Consider the following 9,280-nt stretch of genomic DNA (forward strand, 5'->3'; position numbering starts at 1 on the left):
TAACCAAACTAGATTGGTTGGAAAAACAACCAATCTAGTTTGGTTAGATTAAACAATGTAGTGATCAAAAGTGAGCGATTGGTAACAGATGTAATGAGTTTGAATTATTGTTAGTGAATTATTATGTCTTGCTAGTGGCATCAGCTGTAAGAGATGGACTTCCACTCTTGAGGTTGATGGTTCAAGACCCATTTCAGACTTTTGAAAGTTGCGGTAAAACTTTATTTTTTATTTTTTGGCTAATGTGACTAATTTGTATTGGTTTGCCATAGTACAAATATAGATTAGGTAAAAAACACTGCCAAAGTTAGATTGGTTGATTTGACCAAAAGATGTGTTGAACACATAACTTCCAACCGATCAAAACCAAAAACTCTGGACACGCTATAATGTTTGAATAATATGACTAAGACCTTTCATTTTGTTCATCGATGCCCAATTTGCACAAGCATTTTCACTGTCTGCTTGAGCTTATTTCACTAAAATGGCAGAAAAACTGTGATGTTTTTCTTCTTAGACGTTTTACACATAAAACTCTTACAAAAGATTTTATTATACAGACCAATCATTAACAATCTCAAAGGAACTTCACGAGGCTTCATGAAATGTTGGAATCGTTGAAGCAATTAGCCACATGGTTCAAATGCGTCATGAGGCTTTATCTCACCATCACTACTTTATAGTGAACTCGGCCAACTTACCGTTCAGACAGATGATCACTTCCCCCGTTGTCACACCGTGCATTGCTTGTGGCATTTTTGTTATTACCCGAAAGCGGGCCGCTGTGACGGCAAATCCCATAATGCTTTGCGAGGAGAGCTCTCCGCGCAAAGCATTCTGGGATATATCTGCTTCTTCTAAGGCCTTTATTTTGTTGTCATACACTTCTTAGACACTTTTTCTCTTACGACCCACAGCCATTTTCAAAAAGCCGCAATGAGAAAAGTGTGATTCAATGGCTGTCTGAAACCGTAACTCATCACATATACACGTCTGTAAGTACGCACGCGCACAAAATGATAGCTAACGGGACGAGCACAAATGACCGCCTTACATGAACATATCACCAGAATGATTGACCATTAGGAAGAACACTTATTTAGATGATCCACTCTGAAATAAAATATCTACCACTATACCTTTATTCTCAACATAGGGCAGAATTCTGCAAAAGAAACATTAAGATTACAAAGATGTTCTAATGTGCTTGCTAGTGATTTGTAAAACCTGCTGAAATTGAAATTTTAACCATGTTTGCTCTACAATCAACTTTTGTTATTGATGTAAATTACATAGCATCTAAATTTAACTTGGTCTCCTGCTGTTACTAATTTTCTCATGTTTCCATTATAATAGAAAGGTTGCTGTTCTCTCTACCATTTCCCTCATGCCTTACTCTCTGTGTGTGCCATCTGTAACCACCGCCCCTCCCTATTCTTCCTCACTGTTGAGAGAAAAAAAAAATAAGCTTCTCTTTTCAGTCATTTTATAGAATCGGCTCTAGGGGCTGATTTGTAGTATTTTTTTCCTGTGTTTAAAAAGGATTCAGCATGAAGACTGAATTGTTAAGTGAAGCAGGCTTATTAATTCAGTAAATCAACCTGGGGTAGCTCGATCTGACTATCTGCTCGCCGTATAAATAGCTGCAGCTCCAATAAAAGGACACATCTCAAGAAAGGAGCAGCAAAAAAAAGCAGGTGAATGTGCAAATTTATTGTTCTACCAGTTGAACTGCCATGTTATTAAAGCATTAATCCACATACTTTTTTTTTCTCAGTAACTTTATTGTTTCTGTTTAACATTTATAACCATATTAGCCTCCTTTGCTTTTCGGCTCCAGTTAAAGTTGCTCGATCTTGTAACTGTGGAAACATGCGGTTGTTTTGTAACATTTAAATCACGTTTAAATAAAAAAAAATGTTTTTTTGAGAGAATTACATGAGGGAGCTGGTTATAAATAAAACATGTAGCAGAGTGGCAAGCATGTTGCCTTCAGGCTCAATAAAAATCCAAAGTAATTTTAAGAGGGAGGCGTATTTATTACTTGGGTCAATCACGATTAATCGATTATTGAAATAACAGTCAACTAATTTAGTAATCGATGAATCGTTAACTGGAATATAGAGACTATAAAACATGTCTTAAGCTGACAGACAAAATTGTAAAAGAAGATATAAATATTTTGCATTTAAAGCTACAGTGTGTAATAATTACAGGGATATACAGTCAGAAATGTAATATATTATACATAACTATGTTATTTATCATCATCTACGAGCTCAGCCTCTTAACCTTAATATTTGCGTTGCCTTAGAATTCGTTATTTATAATTACATAGGAGCGGGTCTCGCAGCCATGGAGGCAGACATCTTTGCGCTACGGCAGCGCAGAGCCAACAAACTAGCGATTGCGAGATCGCCCATTACGCTCGAAAGTAACTACGGCAAGTTGAGAGAGATGAACTGAGACGGTACTGAAATCTATACCCTACACAGACTAATGAAATACTATCTGTAAAATTATCTATGTAAACAAACCTCATCACTTGAGAAGGTAGGTGATGCGGACGTCGTGGAAGATATTTTGTCCCGTAACGCTCGCCGTACTGTTGGGGGGGAGAAGCGGTGGGGGGGAGATGTTCATGTTGCTGCAGTCTGAACGTTAGATGTCGCTGAAAATTACACACTGTAGCTTTAAGATAAAAAAAACAAAACTCTTTTCTTCCATCAATATCCTCTATCCAGAACTCCTCAAGTGCAAAAGTTTTAGTTTCACCTTGTTTCATTCTGTAAAAACCCTTCTTTAAGGGAACCTTTTCTTTTCCGATAATAATCGAAAGATTAATCAATTAGCAAAATAATCATTAGTTGCAGCCCTATTTAGTACCATAAAGAACTCTGGAAAAATCCAGATTTATTTATCTGTAAAGTCAGATATGTCTAGTCCTCGAGAACTAATATCTTGTCACTTTTAGATGCATCCTTATTACAGCACGTCTGAACCATATGGCTAAATTACCTCATCAGCATGTGGAGCATCACAGAACCTCTTACATTAAGTTTAGACTTTGTTGTCATGTGTACAAAGTTGGTTTTATGTTATGCATTGTTCATATGTCAAACCAATAAGTTGGCACACACACTGTATCTTTATGATTGATATTTTCAGTTTCTTTTCCAATGGAAATTAAATCTATAGCTTACATGGTTCTAAGACATCTGTTCAAAGACTCATAATAATTGGGGGCATTGCTTGGGTTATTTCTGACGTAACAGCTCCTGAAAATGACTTGAAGGATGTTTAATGTTTTAATACCCTTTTTTGAACATATTTAAAGCCACTTGATGTGAATTGTGTAGAATGATCTTTTCCTTAATAGGAGCCCTCTTAGATCTGTCGGAGCCTGTAGACGTCTACAGTGATTGGATAGATGCCTGCGAAGTAGCCAATCAGTAGTCCCTGTGGAGCCGGACACATCTCAGGGAACCAGAGACGTCAAACATCCAGGAAAAAGACCGCGCCCATTCAGATCAAGCAGCTCTCAGGGCATCGTTGAAGCATTAATTGTGATGTTCACAGAATTTTATGGTCAGTAAGAGATTTTTAACTCTGTAAGCACAGGTCTCAACTCGTACATCTGCAAAACCTATGGGGAGGAATCCTGGTCTTTGAGTTAAATGTAAGATGCCTCCCTTCTATTTTAGCTGTGAATGTTAAGTCTTTATATAACTTGTCTTCTTACATACAGCAGGGCTGTTTTTTTTTAAATATAGTATTTGACCACCCTGAAACAAATGCAAATATTAAATTTAGGATAAAAATGGGAATCTATGTATTATTCGAACTACTAGGCATGTTCTGCAAAAAGTGCACAATTTGAATAAGGCATTTCCTTGTACTTAATGGTAAAGCCAGTGTGTATAATGTACTGAACAATGTGAACAACACGGTTGATGTAAACACTTTAAAACTCAAGTCCCACAGCTGTTTGATCTTGATCACTCAGCAGGATCTGTTTGGAGTGCAACATTTTCTTATTTTCTGTATTAAAACCAGGGCAGGTGGGAACCTGGAGTGGATTTAAAAGGACATGATGTAAGTGATTCCTCTAGGTAGTTATTTTTATCTTAAATAAATGCTAAACACCAATCCTTCTTTGCATAGATCAAATAAACAATGATTTCTTCCTGTTACCAAATTTCTTCGTGACATTTCTTTACAACGTCCTGCCTCATCATAAGAAAATATGATAGTCTTAGGTCATCCAAACGCAAAAAAATACTAAATGTAGAATAAAAAATGGTTAGCGACATAATTGTTGGTAATTTGTTGAATGGTAAATCATTCATTCTGGTTAAATGAACCAACCCTCTCCTAAAAGAGTCAACTGTTTATTTGAACAGATGTGCAGAATAATGTAGTTTTCTCTGCTTGAATCTGTAATGCTGGATGATAGCAAATTGAGCATTTATTAAATAAGTATTGCAATGTATGAATTGTGATCAGTGGAAATAAATACATTTTTACCTTAACTGTTTGTCCGGTGATTATTTTTATGTTGAATGATTTCACTTTGAGGGCGGAAAAAATGGTCAATTTCTTTTATTTTTTTATTATGCCTGGTGTGTAGATTCCATAATCTTATTGACATGAATTCTAATTTTCTTTCTTAAATTATGCATTTTAAGTATTGTTTTTGTTATTTGGATATCACAATACAACCCAAATGTATTTTTATTTTTAAATATCAAGACAAATTAGAATTTCATGCTAATATTCCATGATTGACAAATGATTGAAGGTACTTATTTCAAAAAGTTGATAAATATTCGATTTCATAGAATTTAATAGAAATATTTGGGGTCCATCAGCAAAACTGTGAATGGATGTTTGAAGACCGATCAGACCTGGCTGAGCCCATTTACACCAACACAGATGTGTTTCAGAGTTTTCTACACATTTCCAGAGATTTTGGGTTCTCATTCAGGCTTCCTTTAAAAACTAACTTTGATATGTTAAAAAATAAATAAAAAATGTTAGTATTAACCACATGTTCCAATCAGTTAGTGTGGTGTAGGCAACCTTCATAACCCAAAGCCAGAATTTCTTTCATTCCCCAAATAAAAGAAGCAAAACCTGTAGACCTCCGAAAAAAGGCAGCATATAAAGAGCCAAAACTTTATTTACAATAAGAGAATAAACATTTTTTTACACAATTACAGCAAGAGAACAAATAAATACTTTTTTGTTTTACATCAGGACAAAAAACTTGTTGTGCCATTAGCTAGACTGTTAAAACCCTTCACTCAGTTGGGTGTGTGAATATGACAGTCATATGTGTCATCAAAACTGCTTTTTGGCCTAAGGATAGGTTTTAAAGCCAGGGCCATGCTGGGAACCTAATCAGTTATTTCTGCATAAAGTAGGAGTCAAATATCTGTTCAGCACCACGGGAGAAGCTTGATGCCTGCACTAATCTGTCTTTGCTATAATGTGCTACGTACACTTAGCAAAATATTCATTGATCTGAATATACTGTACTCATTAAAGCCTCCATGTAAAAGTACATTTGGATTAAATTAAAGCAATACACACCCAATTCATGTTTGTCTTTGATAAGACATTGACACTGATGATGAGTTCAGTTCTGTGAAGAACTAAGTTTAACATCAAAGTCCTGTTTCACGAAATGTATTATATAAATCAGACTTATAAAAGATATGTGGAAAAAAAGACATATCTAGTCCAAAACAATCTACACTGCAGAGGCCCTCTCTGCTACATAACAAAATAGGAAACCGAGTAAACATATATTTCAAATACCCATGCTGATATATTTTATTTTTTTTGGTGCCAATCTACTGTCTTGTGGCATCTGTGACTGTTGCATGTTTTCAGGAGCCCATTCATTCCCACAGAGCGCAGAATGAAGCAGAAATGAAAGAAGACGGTGTAGTGGGGTTGTGCACCAGACAGGGCTGAGTGATAATAGATGAGATGTTGAGTGCCTGCCTGGGCTCTCCACCCAGGAGGAGTGTGTCCGTGCATGCATGCGCCGCACCGTGCATTGTGTTCGATGATGGACCCCAGCTGGAGAGGTATTGACAGCGCCTTATGAAACATGCTGGAGGATGATTACAATGGAGAATGATTATCAGTCAGCCTCTCCCTCCCCCTCTCTCCTCCTCCGTCTCTCGCTCCTTCTTTCGCCTCTCTCATTCAGCACGCGAGGTCAAGTGTCACTCTGTCTCCCTGTTGTCAAGGCTGCCAATCAACCCACACAGCGAGTCCAGGGCAACCGTTGTCAGGGAAACAGAGCGATTTTGGTTGCTAGGCACCTGGAGCTGTGCTCACAATAGTCATTTTGTTGCTTGGAAGCAACATACACGCGCAGGCATAAACACACATATAGCCACGGAAAGCGCTTTCGCCCAATCAACAAGTTCACGGAGCGTCAGAGGGAATTTTGTGTTAATTATGATTACATACTGTCACAGATTTGCTTACACAGGGGAAAGAAATCATGCAAGTGGATTTGAAGGGAGTGTAATCTATCTTCAAGGCAACAGGATGCTAATGAAGTGCTGAACTTGCAAAGAGATGTTGATCTTCTAATTTATAATACTTTAGCAATAATGCTAATGCTCCAAAAATGTTATACCGGATGTTTTATTCCACCACCTCAGCCTGCTTGATTAATCAGCAAGCCCCAACGTCCAACGTATTCTTCAAGCCAACACCCTGGACTTGATCAATAAAAGACATAAACATCCATCATTGTGACCAAAAATAGTTACCCATAAAAGCAGTCAATCCCCCGCCTCAAGGCGCACGCACCCAGTGAACCTTTACGCTGCAGCCTATGTGCACTCAAACAGAAGCGATCTATCTGTGTGCCCGTTTTCACGAGGTCCATCAAACCCCCGCTGTTTCCCCGCTGGCATCTAGATCCTGCAAAACCCCTTGTTGAGGCTTTAGTGTTTGTGTAAGAGTGAGTCTTATTCTGCATCATGACAGCCAGTCAGCTGAGTCAAAAGGCTGAAATGTCAACCATGGGTGCAAGATTTACATGTCGTCATGCGTTACTGTCTCCTGTTGCTGCCGCTACTGGCATCAAACTCTCACTTTTTTTTTTCTTCTTTGATGAGGTCGGAACTGGAGAGTCAAAAAATAGGAGCACAGGAGGTTGGATGGACGGCCTCCTGGATGAGGATGAGTCTAGTGCACCATGTTTGGAAATATTTGCTATGAAATTAAAACTAGAGCTGTAAATGTCAGCCAAGACATAGTAAGGTTAAGGGGTCACTTGTAAATGATGCCAGTACACAATCAAAGACTCAGATTTAATGTGCAGGAGTGCACACTTTTGTGCTAAGCTCCCAGAACTAATCCCAGGTGGTTTTAGTTTAGCAGCATGGTGCAAAGCTTCTCCTGCAGGAGCTGCTGAATGGCGCTGACGACACCAAAGCATCAACTCCACAGGTGGACAGTGACACGGATGATGACGTCAGGAGCTGAATTTGATTTGCGCACCTGGCTTACCTCAATCCGTCAAAAAAGTATTCACTTCCGTTGAACATTTCTTTTTATTTTTTTTTTACAGCATGCTACATTACAGCCACAAATTTGATTGTATCTGATTAATATTTTATGCAATAAAACATCAGTAAGTGGAACATAATAAGATTAAAAAAAAACATCAGACCCATTAGACATCGGATCTTGTCATCAACAAACCCCAGCTTCCCTTTTGCTGCAATAAAAAGCATCCTTTACACTATAGCATGTGTTGCCAATTTAATGTTTAAGCCCGTTCAAAGCCATCTGCTTTATTTTAACACCATGTTAACTGCTTTGCTACATGGTTTAAGAACAACAGTAGGGCGAGTGCATGACTAGTGGTCGCTTTATCTACATTTCCTACTTTACAGAAAAATACCCCCACAGCAACAACTGCAATTTTTCCCAATGAGGCTGTATTCAGAGTGAGCAGTGGTAGTTTTTAGATAAGCATAACTATAACTTTGTTGCACTGGATTTTCTCTCTCGGGGGTATGCAACACTTTTATATTTTTATTTGTAGAAAATGAATGACGAGGTTTATGAAAAGTCTTGCGAGGCACATCATTTCATAAACCAAATTGACCGCACATTTGCATTTGCTCCCTCCGTTTATATTAATGCGTTCTGGTTTCTGCAGTATAGAAAAAGAGCTCTGCATCAGAACCAACGTTGATGGTAAAGCTTCCCCTCGACTACGCGTATTCTCAAGCAATAACATCTACATCTGTATTATCAACCCAAGAATACCCGTGGTCGAGACCGGAGCACAAATGCCCTCCTCCGCCCACGCTTCTACTCCTTCCTCTCTCCATTGAGCTTCTTTCTTTTTTCTCTTCGCTGTTATCCTTTCAGCTCCTGAATCCGATTGCCGCGTGGATGTGAATCTTTAAAGACAACACCTGTGATAAAGGAGACAAAAGAGATCATATTTAGCCTTGAGTGGCAATGCAGCAGCAGCATTCATAACTAGAGCCCAGTGCTAGTGTGCTAAATAGACTTTATGCTTTATATATGTCCACACACATCAAGAGACCACATCAGCTCACCCCTTTGATTGCTCTCCCTCCCATCAGGCCACCGTTTAGCTGTGCACTCGGGGAGAGGACAGGATCACCAATTATCTATAAGGTGTCAGGCATTGCTACTCTTCATTGAGGGGGAGGGGGAGCTTACTAACAACGGATGCGGTAGATAACAGATGTTTAGCTCCCATCTATTGTTTTCCCTCTTTCCTAACTTCTATTTTCTTTCCAGGAAAAAAAAAAACAACCACAAACCTCCTGCTTTTTATGCTCTGTCCCATGGAGAATAAGCTAGACTCTTCCCAATCCACACTTGCCAATTAGAGACACAGTAGCTGTCAGCTGAGGAGGAGAAAAAGAGGGGAGGAGGAGGAGAGCCATTGGAAAAAGAAAGGAGGGGAGTCTGTATCAGCACCACAGTCAGCTCCTCCTGGAAAACTCCATCTCCAGTTTACAAACAGGACGTGACCTTCTTCCTCCCCCTGTTTTTCCCCCCAACTTCTCACTTTTCCTCCTAACCTTTCCTCTCTAATCACACTGATCTGTCTGCCACCTTTTTTACCCCACTACTACCCTGTGTTTTCTCATTCATCCTCCTCTCAGATCTGCTTGTTTATCCATCCAGCAGAGAGGCTATACATCCATTCAAGCAACAAGGAAACCTGACACTCCTGGAAAATTCCTCAGAGACCCTT

Source organism: Cyprinodon variegatus, unplaced genomic scaffold (genome assembly GCF_000732505.1).
Source record: "Cyprinodon variegatus isolate N-32 unplaced genomic scaffold, C_variegatus-1.0 Scaffold564, whole genome shotgun sequence".
NCBI lineage: Eukaryota > Metazoa > Chordata > Actinopteri > Cyprinodontiformes > Cyprinodontidae > Cyprinodon > Cyprinodon variegatus.